Source organism: Salvia miltiorrhiza, chromosome 3 (assembly GCF_028751815.1).
Source record: "Salvia miltiorrhiza cultivar Shanhuang (shh) chromosome 3, IMPLAD_Smil_shh, whole genome shotgun sequence".
NCBI lineage: Eukaryota > Viridiplantae > Streptophyta > Magnoliopsida > Lamiales > Lamiaceae > Salvia > Salvia miltiorrhiza.
In genome coordinates this window covers 11498657-11514492 of record NC_080389.1, presented here as the reverse complement: position 1 = coordinate 11514492, position 15836 = coordinate 11498657, and the positions used below count along the sequence as shown (strand labels likewise).

At 43.2% G+C, this 15836-nt stretch overlaps 1 pseudogene; it reads left to right on the top strand.

Moving 5' to 3' along the window:
• Positions 1 to 8489: 8489 nt before the first annotated feature.
• Positions 8490 to 12586, top strand: LOC131017490 (uncharacterized; annotated as a pseudogene).
• The last annotated feature ends 3250 nt before the right edge of the window (positions 12587 to 15836 follow it).

Genomic DNA, 15836 nt, shown 5'->3' with positions numbered 1-15836 from the left:
TGATTTGCCAAGGATAGACGATTTGTTCGATCAACTCAAGGGCGCGAGAGTATTTTCAAAAATTGATTTAAGGTCTGGGTATCACTAGTTAAAGGGTCAGACAGAAAGATATACCTAAGACGGCGTTTCGAACAAGATATGGCCACTATGAGTTTGTAGTTGTGCCTTTCGGACTAACAAATGCGCCAGCTGTATTCATGGACCTCATGAATAGAGTATTCCACCCTTACTTGGACAAGTTTGTCTTAGTATTCATAGATGATGTCCTCATCTATTCCAAGAACGGAGATGAACATAAAGAGAACTTAAGGACCACGTTGCAAACACTAAGGGATGAACGACTTTGTGCCAAATTCAGCAAGTGTGAGTTTTGGCTAAAAGAAGTTACATTTTTGGGACACATCGTGTCATCAGAAGGAATCAAAGTGAACCTCGCTAAGGTGGAAGCGGTGCAAGGATGGAGGTCACCAACAACTCCAAATGAGATAAGAAGTTTCTTAGGATTGGCTGGCTACTATCGAAGATTCATTGAAGGATTTTCAAAAATAGCAAGACCGATGACGCCGTTACTTAGGAAAGGAATCAAGTATACTTGGACTGATGAGTGCGAGATGAATTTTCAGCAACTCAAAGACATGCTAACTACTGCACTATGCTAGCAGTTCCAAAACCCGACAAAGAATATGTGATCTACACGGATGCGTCGAAAAATGAACTAGGTTGTGTGTTAATGCAAGAGGAAAAGGTGATAGCATATGCATCGCGACAACTTAGACCACATGAATTGAATTTATCCAACCCATGATTTAGAATTAGCTGCAGTGGTGCATGCACTGAAAATCTGGAGACATCACCTATACGGAGTTAGGTGTGAGATATTCACCGATCATAAAAGCCTGAAATACCTTTTCGAGTAAAGGGATCTGAACAAGAGACAAAAAGATGGCTCGAACTGGTAAAAGATTATGATTGTGGTATAAACTACCACCCAGGCAAGGCCAATGTAGTAGCCGATGCATTGAGTCGTAAAGTCTTGTCTAAATTAGGATACCTTCTCACGAGAGAAGATGAACTCATTAAAAAACTTTGGCAAGATGAGGATAGAAGTGATTAAACCACCTAATACAATAGCGAGTGTTGTAGCGACAATACCCAGTTTGAGAAAAATGGTGGTAGAAGCACAAAGGAATGACGAAAAGATGGAGAAGCTATGAGGAAGGATAAGGAAGGGAGAACTCAAGAATTACTATGAGGAATCAAACAATGCTATCTTCCTTGAAGGGAGGATATGCATCCCACATGACGATGAACTTAGGAATAAGATAATGAGCGAAGCTCATGACACTCCTTACACTGCCCACCCATGAAGTACTAAGATGTATCAGGACCTAAAACAGAATTTCTAGTGGAAAGGAATGAAACGAGATGTGGCCTCATTTGTTGAAAGATGTCTTGCTTGTCAGCAAGTGAAGGCTTTGCACCAAAGACCTTATGGTGAGTTACAACCTTTGGATATACCAAAGTGGAAATGAGATGATATTGCAATGGACTTCGTCACAGGACTACCAAGATCAAAACGAGGTAACACGGCTATATGGGTCATTGTTGACAGACTTACGAAGTGTGCACACTTTATACCAATCCCAATCACTCATGGATCAGATAAGTTAGCCCAACTTTATGTCAAAGAGATTATACATTTGCACGGAGTACCAAGGACAATTACATCAGATAGAGATTCCAAGTTTACATCTAGATTCTGGATAAGCTTGCAGAAAGAATTGGGAACGAGGTTAAATTTTAGTACAACCTTTCACCCACAGACAGAGATGGTCAGTCTGAAAGAACAATTCAGACACTAGAAGATATGTCAAGAACGGTCGTGCTAGACAGGGGTGAAAGTTGGGAACATGTTTTACCGTTCATCGAGTTCGCATATAATAACAGTCATCAAGCCACTATTGCTATGGCACCTTATAAGGCATTGTATGGGAAGAAATGTAGATTGCCACTTTACTAGGATGAAGTGGGCGAGAGAAGAATTCTAGGGCCGGACACAGTAGGTGAGATGATTGAGATCGTCCGTCAAATTAGACAAAGAATCAAAGAGGCCCTGGATAGACAAAAGTCATATGCTGACAAACGCTGAACGGACCTACAGTTTGAGGATGGAGAGAAAGTTTTTCTGAAGGTTTCTCCATCAAGAGGAATCATTAGATTTGGTGTGAAGGGTAAACTTAAGCCACGATTCATAGGACCGTATGAGATACTAGAACGAATAGGCCCCGTAGCCTACAGGTTGGCGTTGCCGCCAAGCCTTAGAAATGTGCACAATGTATTCCACGTGTCGCAGTTAAGGAAGTATGTTGACGATCCAAAGCATGTAATCCATAGAGACGACATTGTCCTTAGTCCAGATATGAGTTATGAAGAAAGACCCGAATCTATTTTAGATCGGAAGGTTCAAATACTAAGGAATAAATCGATACCAATAGTCAAGGTCTTATGGAGACATCATGGTCAAGAAGAGGCGACATGGGAACCCGAGTCTACCATGAAAGAGAAGTACCCAGAGTTGTTTCCTGAGGTACAAATTTCGGGACGAAATTTCTTTTAAGGGGGATAGTATGTAATGACCCGACTTTTAATTGAGGATTAAATTCTTCTAATGACTGATATAAGGATTTATTATGATAATTAGGGTTTGGCATCCATTAATAAAATACGAACTTACTTACATTTGATGATTTATATACGTGATGATTTATTTTCATTTTTATTTTCAACGGATGATGCACTCAAAATATATTTTGAGTCCATTAATTATTACTGAGGATTTAACACTGAAGTGTTAAATATGAATCTTTTATCGATTGTTTACGAGCCCATGAGTTATTTAATTTATGTTAGTGGCAAGCCCAAATGGATTTTATGCTTCAATGAGAATTGAGCTTATGTATGTTAATGTGTTAGTCTTGAGATATTTCTTTAATCTTTAGATATTTTGCTAAGTGAGATTAAGGGATACATGGTCACAAATCATCCCACGTTCCCTTTCCTTCTTTAAAACCTATCCCACTATCTCACCTCACCCATTCCCACCTCTGCAGCAAGTTTCATCCAACAGATTACAAGGTAATAGAGTGAAGATAATTCATCTCATTCAATTATTCTTCACAACAATTCTGATATGATCCTTGCCGATCGATCGAACACAACGCACGCGGAAGACTGAACTTGAACGGAAAGGATGGAAATCCCAAAACCTCTGAATCTAACCCACGGAATGATTTAGGCGAACGGATCCCTAAACCCCAACGTGCAGTTGACGCAGCAACTCGGGGACGCTGAATGACACCCGACGAGGGTTGGTTGACTCGCCGTTACGTCGATAATTGAATTCGTCTTGGAATAATCAAGAGGAATTCGAAATTCTCAAGAGAGAAATAAAACTCACAAGTTTATTGATAAAAGTAGGCTAAATTTCGTCCAACATGTAGCAGCCATATATATAGCCAAAACTAAACCTAGTCTAATAAGGAAACAACTTAAAAACAAGCCCTAATAGGCCAAACAAGGCCCTTACTTTAAAAATCCGAAAATTAAAAGGCCCTTAAACTAATGGGCTACGAAATAAAGCTAAATAAATAAAAATTGAAGTCTTTCACACTTCGGCCCACTCGCACGTAATAAGATTAATCAAACACGGGCTCAATTCGCCAACTCCACAATCTCCAATTGGCTTCTTGATCAACTCTTGCTTCCAAACTTCTTCAACTAAGATCATCAAGCTCTCCTTGAACTTCTTGGCTCGAGCTCTTGTAACTGGACCAACAGGAACATGCACTGGATCTTGTACTAACGAACCTTGGGCTGCATCATTCCCCTCCTCTTGAAGAGGATTTGTCCTCAAATCCATAGCATCACCTACATCAAAAGGACTCAAATCAGTCACATTAAAAGAAGCACTCACATTATACTCACCTGGTAAGTCCAACTTGTAGGCATTGTCATTGATGCGCTCCAACACTTGAAATGGCCCGTCGCCTCTAGGAAGTAACTTGGATCTCCGCTGCAATGGAAACCTTTCCTTGCGCATGTGCAGCCATACCCAATCACCGGGCTCAAACACTACTTTGCGACGTCCTTGGTTGGCTCGCTCGGCATACTGCTTCGTACGCCTCTCAATATTCATCCTTGCCTTCTCATGAATCTGCTTCACAAAATCAGCCTTTCTCTTGCCATCAAGGTTAGTATACTCATGCTCAGGTAATGGAGATAAATCCAATGGAGTCAAAGAATTAAATCCATACACAATCTCAAATGGCGAAAATTGAGTAGCAGAATGAACAGAACGATTATAAGCAAACTCAACATGAGGCAAACAATCTTCCCAAGACTTAATGTTCTTCTTGATAATAGCTCTAAGCAAAGTAGACAAAGTCCGATTCACTACCTCTGTTTGACCATCAGTTTGTGGATGACAAGTAGTAGAAAACAACAGTTTAGTACCCAACTTACACCACAAAGTCTTCCAAAAGTAGCTCAAGAACTTCGAATCCCTATCAGAAACAATAGTCCTAGGCATGCCATGCAATCTAACAATCTCTCTAAAGAATAGATCAGCTACATGAGATGCATCATCAGATTTATGACATGGAATAAAATGTGCCATCTTAGAAAATCGATCAACAACCACAAAGATGGAATCTCGACCACGCTTAGTCATAGGCAAACCTAACACAAAATCCATAGAAATATCAATCCAAGGTGCTGTAGGAATAGGCAATGGTGTGTACAATCCATGGGAACTCACCCTAGACTTAGCTTGTTTACATGTAACACATCGACCACAAATTCTCTCAACATCACGTTTCATATGAGGCCAAAAGAAATGCTCATGCAGAACAGCTAAAGTCTTAGCAATGCCAAAATGTCCCATCAAACCCCCACCATGAGACTCAAGCAATAACAACTCACGTAAAGAACATTTAGGAACACATAACTTATTCTTCCTAAAAAGATAGTCATCATGCCTAAAATACTCTCCACTAGCAGCTCGCGCACATGCTAGATAAATCTCACCAAAATCACTATCATGCTCAGCTACAACATTCTCTTTACCTTGCTTGTATTTGATGACGTAGGGAAACGTCTCAATGAACTCCATCCACCTCGCATGCCGCTTGTTCAACTTGTGCTGCCCCTTCAGGTGTTTCAACGACTCGTGATCCGTGTGAATGACGAACTCATTGGGCCACAAGTAGTGCTGCCACGTTTGCAAAGCTCTCACCAATGCGTACAGCTCCTTATCATACGTGGGATAACTCAACGTCGCCCCGTTGAGCTTCTCGCTGAAATACGCTATGGGTCGTCTCTCTTGCATTAACACTGCACCAATACCAACACCAGAAGCATCACATTCAATCTCAAAAGATTTGGAGAAATTAGGAAGAGATAATACCGGGGCGTGGGTCAATTTGTATTTCAACTGCTGAAAAGCATCCTCTTGCGCCTTGCCCCACTTAAACTCCACATTCTTCTTGATGACTTCCGTCAAAGGTGCTGCAACACTGCTAAAATGAGGCACGAATCGCCTGTAGAAGCTAGCAAGTCCATGAAAGCTTCGAACTGCTGCAACGTTCGTCGGCGTTGGCCACTCTTGGATAGCTCGTATCTTCTCCTCATCAACCTGTACACCCTGTGCACTAACAACAAAACCAAGAAACACAAGCTTGTCCGTACCGAAAATGCACTTCTTAAGGTTAGCAAACAACTTTTCCTTGAGAAGCACATCCATAACAGACTTCAAATGTTCAACATGCTCATCATGATTCTGGCTATAAATGAGGATATCATCAAAGTAGACAACAACAAATCTGCCAATGAAAGCACGCAAAACATGATTCATAAGACGCATGAACGTACTAGGCGCATTAGTCAAACCAAAAGGCATAACTAACCACTCATACAAACCAAGTTTTGTCTTAAAAGCAGTTTTCCATTCATCACCTTCCTTAATCCTAATCTGATGGTATCCACTACGCAAATCGATCTTAGAAAAGACACAAGAACCATGCAACTCATCTAGCATATCATCTAAACGAGGGATAGGATGGCGATACTTTACCGTGATGTTATTGATGGCTCGGCAATCACAGCACATCCTCAAAGACGAGTCCTTCTTTGGTACAAGTAGAACGGGTACCGCACAAGGACTCAAACTCTCCCTCACATGCCCTTTGGCCAATAACTCGCCAATTTGCCTCTCCAACTCCTTTGTCTCCTCCGGATTGGTTCGGTAAGCTGGTCGGTTCGGCAGTGTAGCGCTGGGCACAAAGTCAATCTGATGTTCAATCCCTCGAATTGGTGGTAAGCCGGCAGGTGTATCGTCGAGAAAAATGATGCAGCCCAAGGTTCGTTGGTGCAAGACCCGGTGCATGTTCCTGTTGGTCCGGTTACAAGAGCACGAGCCAAGAAGTTCAAGGAGAGCTTGATGAGCTTAGTTCAAGAAGTGTGGGCTCAAGAGTTGATGAAGAGACCCATTGGAGTTGGCGAATTGAGCCCGTGCTTAATTAATCTCATTACATGCGAGTGGGCCGAAGCTTGAAGATTTTAATTATTTTGAAGACTTCATTTATTTATTTCAGTCTTGTTATTTTTCGCAGCCCATTAGTTTAAAGGGCTTTGTTATTTTCGAATTAATAAGGGCCTTGTTTGGCAGCCTTGTGAATTTCGAAATTAGGGCTTCTTTTTGCTTGTTAGTCAAGTTAGGTTTAGTCTTTACTTTGCCTATATATAAGGCTTTGTGTTGGACGAAATTTTCAGCCTACCTTTAATCAAATTGTGAGTTTTTATTCTCTCTTGAGAGTTTCGAATTCTTCTTGATTTTTCCAAGACGAATTCAATTTATCGACGTAACGGCGAGAACAACCCACCCTCGTCGGGTGTCATTCAGCGTCCCCGAGTTGCTGCGTCAACTGCACGTTGGGGTTTAGGGATCCGTTCGCCTAAATCATTCCGTGGGTTAGATTCAGAGGTTTTGGGATTTCCACCCTTTCCGTTCCAGTTCAGTCTTCCGCGTGCGTTGTGTTCGATCGATCGGCAAGGATCGTATCATTTGGCACCAGAGCCGCGTTTCGTATCCAGGTTTCGTTTTCGTTTTCTGTCTACGTATCCAGGGTAGAAGTTTTAGGTTTCATCTGTTCAATTTTCGTTCCATCTACTGATTTCAGTTTCTCCGTTTTAGGGTTTCCGTTTTTTTGTCCTAGTTTTCTGTTCCGCTGTCTGTTTATAATTCCTAGGGCTTCGATTTTTCTTCTGCTGTGTTCAATACCATAATATCTGGGGTGGTCTGAATTACTCATAAACATACACGCTTATACACATCCATCATCATACGACTTACACACATCCATATAAATCCATACGTCATAATTTCGTTTGGTTCTTGAATTTTTTTTTTTCAGAACCTATAGTCTGTTAAGGTCCGAAAAAAAAAAAAAAAAAAAAAAAAAAAAAAGAGTATAGAATTTCCGAAAATTTTCTTGCAACATCTTGTTCCTACAGTTTCACTGGCATCGTATAGAGCCTTTTGGGGCAGTTTCTGCGTACATTTTTTCCGATTTTTGATTATTTCTCGTTGTGTTTTCCGGAGTCCTTGGGTAGTATAGAGCCTTTTGGGACAGTTTCTGCGTACACTTTTTCCGGTTTTCGTTTACTTCTCATTGTGTTTTCTGGAGTCCTTGGGTAGTATAGAGCGTTTTGAGCCTATTTCTGCGCAGTACTTTTTGGGTTGTTCAGTCTGCGTTTCTGATTGTCTTCTTTCTGTTTGGGGGTTTTCCCATCTTTTCGTATCCGTTTAGTGTTGTTGGTGTGGTCTCTTGTGGGACGTTTCATTGAGTGCTCTCGTTGAGACAGTTTGGGCGATCTCGTTGGTACAGTTGGTCTTTGAGTTCCGTTGGTAGATTGAGGGAATTTGATTCCTTGAGAGAGAATTTGAGTGGAAAAAGGCACGAGAGAGTGAGATTATTAGAGTGAAAAAAGCCGTTGAATTGTGTGATACACGAGCGCTGAGTGATTTCATCTTGAGTGATACACGAGTGTTTGTGAGGTGGTGAGGTCCTTTTATTTTGTTTCACTAACCGTTTCTTGTTTTCTTTGTCACTATGTCTAAGAAAGATGAACAGGGTGCGGATGTGAGCGATGGTCCTGTTATGGATCCACAGTTGAAACTCGTAGTGGAGGCACTTCGCTCAGAATTTGGCAAGATGTTACACTCAGAAATCGAGGGAGTGTACGACAAGATCGAGCTGATGGAGCAGTCTCATTCTCGAGAGACCACTTTCACACGAGGAGGTCGCCGCGGGCGAGGAGGCCGTGGTGGTGGCGGAGGTCGATTCCACCGTCAGTATGAGGAGCATGTAGATGATACAGGATTTGACGAAGAGGATGATGGCGGCAGAACGTGGCAAGATAACAATCTGGGCAACATCAAGATGAACGTTCCTCCCTTCCAAGGGAAGAATGACCCAGAATTGTATCTTGATTGGGAGAGAAAGGTGGAGCTTATGTTCGATTGCCACAACTATTCAGAGCTAAAGAAGGTGAAGTTGGCAGCAATTGAGTTCTCCGATTATGCACTTGTTTGGTGGGATCAGATGGTGACGAGTAGGAGGAGAAACAGTGAGCCGCCTATTCAGACTTGGCAGGAGATGAAGGCTGTGATGAGGAAGCGTTTCGTGCTGAATCATTACTACCGCGAGCTTTTCAACAAGTTGCAGACTTTGAGGCAAGGCAGTCGGAGTGTGGATGAGTATTATAAGGAGATGGAGGTTGCCATGATTCGAGCCAATGTGGTGGAGGAGCGAGAGGCGACCATGGCGAGATTCTTGACTGGTCTGCATTGGGATATTCGTGATAAGGTGGAGTTGCAGCACTACGTTGAGTTGGAGGACATGGTTCACATGGCCATCAAGATCGAGAATCAACTCAAGAGGAGGGGCAACAACAGCAGCAACCAGCGCCAGAATCAGGGCAATTGGAGGCAATCGCAACCAGTTTCTAATAGTTCCTCGTCAAAAGGGAATCAATGGAAAAAGGAGGCACCGCCGAGAGAGGAGAAGAAGCCGTTCGTTAGGTCCCGACCCGAGGGATCCGGTGCAGCAAATCAGGGCAGTCCGGCCGTTTCTGATGGTCGAAATCGAGATAAGAAGTGCTTCAAGTGCCAAGGCTTCGGGCATATTATGAGTGACTGCCCGAACAGGAGAATTATGATCTTGAGAGATGACGGCGAAGTCGTGACGGATGGTGATGAGACCGATCCTGATATGCCGAAATTGGAGGATGGAGATGGTACCGATGATGAGGAGGAGTGTGAGGAGATTTTCGCGCCCAATGGACAGCTTTTTGTAGCTAGGAGAGCCTTGAGTGTCCAAACTCAACCCAATGAGCGAGAGCAGCGGGAGAACCTCTTTCACACGAGATGTCTTGTTCAAGACAAGGTATGTAGTGTGATCATTGATGGCGGGAGTTGCACGAATGTGGCTAGTAGAGCCATGGTTGAGAGATTGGGGCTGACCACGGAGAAGCATTCCAAGCCATATCGTTTGCAGTGGCTGAATGAGACAGGCGTCATCAAAGTGACGAAGCAAGTGAAGGTTCCGTTTTGCATTGGGAAGTATGAGGATGAGGTTGTGTGTGATGTGATCCCTATGCAAGCGAGCCACATCCTGTTGGGGCGACCGTGGCAGTTTGATCGCCGTGTTATTCATGATGGCTTCACCAACAAATACTCATTTGAATACAAGCAGAAAAAGGTGTCACTTGTTCCTCTTACTCCTAAACAAGTTTATGAGGATCAAGTGCAATTGCAAAAGGAGGCGGACAAGGTGAAGTCAAAGGACCAGCCCTTGGAGAAGAAGGAGAATGGATTGATTCATAAGTCCTTTCTTGCTAGGGCTAGTGATTTGAAGTGGTGTGTACAGGAGGAGAGGCCGATCATGCTGTTGCGATATCAGGAGAACTTGGTTATTACTAATGATCTTTCTTCTCTACCCCCTTCTATTCGTTCTGTTTTGCAGGAGTTTGATGATGTTTTTCCCGACGATACACCTGCCGGTTTACCACCAATTCGAGGGATTGAGCATCAGATTGACTTTGTGCCCGGCGCTACACTGCCGAACCGACCAGCTTACCGAACCAATCCGGAGGAGACAAAGGAGTTGGAGAGGCAAATTGGCGAGTTATTGGCCAAAGGGCATGTGAGGGAGAGTTTGAGTCCTTGTGCGGTACCCGTTCTACTTGTACCGAAGAAGGACTCGTCTTTGAGGATGTGCTGTGATTGCCGAGCCATCAATAACATCACGGTAAAGTATCGACATCCTATCCCTCGTTTAGATGATATGCTAGATGAGTTGCATGGTTCTTGTGTCTTTTCTAAGATCGATTTGCGTAGTGGATACCATCAGATTAGGATTAAGGAAGGTGATGAATGGAAAACTGCTTTTAAAACAAAACTTGGTTTGTATGAGTGGTTAGTTATGCCTTTTGGTTTGACTAATGCGCCTAGTACGTTCATGCGTCTTATGAATCATGTTTTGCGTGCTTTCATTGGCAGATTTGTTGTTGTCTACTTTGATGATATCCTCATTTATAGCTAGAATCATGATGAGCATGTTGAACATTTGAGGTCTGTTATGGATGTGCTTCGCAAGGAAAAGTTGTTTGCTAACCTTAAGAAGTGCATTTTCGGTACGGACAAGCTTGTGTTTCTTGGTTTTGTTGTTAGTGCGCAGGGTGTACAGGTTGATGACGAGAAGATACGAGCTATCCAAGAGTGGCCAACGCCGAGGAACGTTGCAGCAGTTCGAAGCTTTCATGGACTTGCTAGTTTCTACAGGCGATTCGTGCCTCATTTTAGCAGTGTTGCAGCACCATTGACGGAAGTCATCAAGAAGAATGTGGAGTTTAAGTGGGGCAAGGCGCAAGAGGAGGCATTTCAACAGTTGAAATACAAATTGACCCACGCCCCGGTATTATCTCTTCCTAATTTCTCCAAATCTTTTGAGATTGAATGTGATGCTTCTGGTGTTGGTATTGGTGCAGTGTTGATGCAAGAGAGACGACCCATTGCGTATTTCAGCGAGAAGCTAAACGGGGCGACATTGAGTTATCCCACGTATGATAAGGAGCTGTACGCATTGGTGAGAGCTTTGCAAATGTGGCAGCACTACTTGTGGCCCAATGAGTTCGTCATTCACACGGATCACGAGTCGTTGAAACACTTGAAGGGGCAGCACAAGTTGAACAAGCGGCATGCAAGGTGGATGGAGTTCATTGAGACGTTTCCCTACGTCATCAAATACAAGCAAGGTAAAGAGAATGTGGTGGCTGACGCACTTTCTCGGAGGTATGCCTTGATCTTTACCTTAGATGCTAAGTTGCTTGGTTTTGAGTGTATCAAGAGTTTGTATGAGCATGATGCTGATTTTGGTGAGATTTATCTAGCATGTGCGAGAGCTGCGAGTGGAGAGTATTTTAGGCATGATGACTATCTTTTTAGGAAGAATAAGTTATGTGTTCCTAAATGTTCTTTACGTGAGTTGTTATTGCTTGAGTCTCATGGTGGGGGTTTGATGGGACATTTTGGCATTGCTAAGACTTTAGCTGTTCTGCATGAGCATTTCTTTTGGCCTCATATGAAACGTGATGTTGAGAGAATTTGTGGTCGATGTGTTACATGTAAACAAGCTAAGTCTAGGGTGAGTTCCCATGGATTGTATACACCATTGCCTATTCCTACAGCACCTTGGATTGATATTTCTATGGATTTTGTGTTAGGTTTGCCTAGGACTAAGCGTGGTCGAGATTCCATCTTTGTGGTTGTTGATCGATTTTCTAAGATGGCACATTTTATTCCATGTCATAAATCTGATGATGCATCTCATGTAGCTGATCTATTCTTTAGAGAGATTGTTAGATTGCATGGCATGCCTAGGACTATTGTTTCTGATAGGGATTCGAAGTTCTTGAGCTACTTTTGGAAGACTTTGTGGTGTAAGTTGGGTACTAAACTGTTGTTTTCTACTACTTGTCATCCACAAACTGATGGTCAAACAGAGGTAGTGAATCGGACTTTGTCTACTTTGCTTAGAGCTATTATCAAGAAGAACATTAAGTCTTGGGAAGATTGTTTGCCTCATGTTGAGTTTGCTTATAATCGTTCTGTTCATTCTGCTACTCAATTTTCGCCATTTGAGATTGTGTATGGATTTAAAATTCTTTGACTCCATTGGATTTATCTCCATTACCTGAGCATGAGTATACTAACCTTGATGGCAAGAGAAAGGCTGATTTTGTGAAGCAGATTCATGAGAAGGCAAGGATGAATATTGAGAGGCGTACGAAGCAGTATGCCGAGCGAGCCAACCAAGGACGTCGCAAAGTAGTGTTTGAGCCCGGTGATTGGGTATGGCTGCACATGCGCAAGGAAAGGTTTCCATTGCAGCGGAGATCCAAGTTACTTCCTAGAGGCGACGGGCCATTTCAAGTGTTGGAGCGCATCAATGACAATGCCTACAAGTTGGACTTACCAGGTGAGTATAAATGTGAGTGCTTCTTTTAATGTGACTGATTTGAGTCCTTTTGATGTAGGTGATGCTATGGATTTGAGGACAAATCCTCTTCAAGAGGAGGGGAATGATGCAGCCCAAGGTTCGTTAGTACAAGATCCAGTGCATGTTCCTGTTGGTCCAGTTACAAGAGCTCGAGCCAAGAAGTTCAAGGAGAGCTTGATGAGCTTAGTTCAAGAAGTGCGGGCTCAAGAGTTGATGAAGAGACCCATTGGAGTTGGCGAATTGAGCCCGTGCTTAATTAATCTCATTACATGCGAGTGGGCCGAAGCTTGAAGATTTTAATTATTTTGAAGACTTCATTTATTTATTTCAGTCTTGTTATTTTTCGCAGCCCATTAGTTTAAAGGGCTTTGTTATTTTCGAATTAATAAGGGCCTTGTTTGGCAGCCTTGTGAATTTCGAAATTAGGGCTTCTTTTTGCTTGTTAGTCAAGTTAGGTTTAGTCTTTACTTTGCCTATATATAAGGCTTTGTGTTGGACGAAATTTTCAGCCTACCTTTAATCAAATTGTGAGTTTTTATTCTCTCTTGAGAGTTTCGAATTCTTCTTGATTTTTCCAAGACGAATTCAATTTATCGACGTAACGGCGAGAACAACCCACCCTCGTCGGGTGTCATTCAGCGTCCCCGAGTTGCTGCGTCAACTGCACGTTGGGGTTTAGGGATCTGTTCGCCTAAATCATTCCGTGGGTTAGATTCAGAGGTTTTGGGATTTCCACCCTTTCCGTTCCAGTTCAGTCTTCCGCGTGCGTTGTGTTCGATCGATCGGCAAGGATCGTATCAAAAAACATCATCAAACTCCTGCAAAACAGAACGAATAGAAGGGGGTAGAGAAGAGAGATCGTTAGTAATAACCAAGTTCTCCTGATATCGCAACAACATGATCGGCCTCTCCTCCTGTACACACCACTTCAAATCACTAGCCCTAGCAAGAAAGGACTTATGAATCAACCCATTCTCCTTCTACTCCACGGGCTGCTCCTTTGACTTCACCTTGTCCGCCTTCTTTTGCAATTGCACTTGATCCTCATAAACTTGTTTAGGAGTAAGAGGAACAAGCGACACCTTTTTCTGCTTGTATTCAAATGAATATTTGTTGGTGAAGCCATCATGAATAACACGGCGATCAAACTGCCACGGTCGCCCCAACAGGATATGGCTCGCTTGCATAGGGATCACATCACACACAACCTCATCCTCATACTTCCCAATGCGAAACGGAACCTTCACTTGCTTCGTTACTTTGATGACGCCTGTCTCATTCAGCCACTGCAAACGATACGGCTTGGAATGCTTCTCCGTGGTCAGCCCCAATCTCTCAACCATGGCTCTACTAGCCACATTCGTGCAACTCCCGCCATCAATGATCACACTACATACCTTGTCTTGAACAAGACATCTCGTGTGAAAGAGGTTCTCCCGCTGCTCTCGCTCATTGGGTTGAGTTTGGACACTCAAGGCTCTCCTAGCTACAAAAAGCTGTCCATTGGGCGCGAAAATCTCCTCACACTCCTCCTCATCATCGGTACCATCTCCATCCTCCAATTTCGGCATATCAGGATTGGTCTCATCACCATCCATCACGACTTCGCCGTCATCCCTCATGATCATAATTCTCCGTTCGGGCAGTCACTCATAATATGCACGAAGCCTTGGCACTTGAAGCACTTCTTATCTCGATTTCGACCATTGGAAATGGCCGGAATGCCCTGATTTGCTGCACCGGATCCCTCGGGTCGGGACCTAACGAACGGTTTCTTCTCCTCTCTCGGCGGTGCCTCCTTTTTCCATTGATTCCCTTTTGACGAGGAACCATTTGAAACTGGTTGCGATTGCCTCCAATTACCCTGATTCTGGCGCTGGTTGCTGCTGTTGTTGCCCCTCATCTTGAGTTGATTCTCGATCTTGATGGCCATGTGAACCATGTCCTCCAACTCAACGTAGTGCTGCAACTCCACCTTATCACGAATATCCCAATGCAGACCAGTCAAGAATCTCGCCATGGTCGCCTCTCGCTCCTCCACCACATTGGCTCGAATCATGGCAACCTCCATCTCCTTATAATACTCATCCACACTCCGACTGCCTTGCCTCAAAGTCTGCAACTTGTTGAAAAGCTCGCGGTAGTAATGATTCAGCACGAAACGCTTCCTCATCACAGCCTTCATCTCCTGCCAAGTCTGAATAGGCGGCTCACTGTTTCTCCTCCTACTCGTCACCATCTGATCCCACCAAACAAGTGCATAATCGGAGAACTCAATTGCTGCCAACTTCACCTTCTTTAGCTCTGAATAGTTGTGGCAATCGAACATAAGCTCCACCTTTCTCTCCCAATCAAGATACAATTCTGGGTCATTCTTCCCTTGGAAGGGAGGAACGTTCATCTTGATGTTGCCCAGATTGTTATCTTGCCACGTTCTGCCGCCTTCATCCTCTTCGTCAAATCCTGTATCATCTACATGCTCCTCATACTGACGGTGGAATCGACCTCCTCCACCACCACGGCCTCCTCGCCCGCGTCGGCCTCCTCGTGTGAAATTGGTCTCTCGAGAATGAGACTGCTGTAACACCCCGCACCTTTCCTTATGATAAGAGATAGTGTTTTAACACTACTGAGAATACTGAGATGTCGAGATGTGAAGATTATGAGTTATGAGTGGACAAACTCATGATGGAGTTAGAATGATGAGATTTGAGAAACGAGTTGAGTTAGAGATGTTGATAGAATTGAGAGTGATGTTAGAATTGAGATAGAGACGTTGATTAAATTTAGATGTTGAGATGAAAGACGAGAGATAGAGTCGAGGTAGTGATTGTGAATCACTATAAAGAGGATTAAGTTAGAGTGATGATGAGAGATGATCCGTTTTAATGTGATAACGGTGTGAGTTATTTAATTGACGTTATGTGATTTACCTGATATGTGCGCACTAATATTATTTTGAGTCAGTCTGATTCTCGAAAATTAGCGTACATGATTTATTTTCCACCACACGTTCCTACACTCACACCCATTATTCTAATCTTTTTCCCCACATGTGGAAATAGCCGGATTAGGCTTGCTGCTAAGGGAGAGACAAGCTACTATTGAGCATTAAATGCTACTTATCTTATGGAATAAGAATCTTGATAAATCCGAAGCATCTCTCTCTCCGTCATTTCTCTCATTTCGGCCTTTCAACTTCTTCTCTCTCCCTCAAGA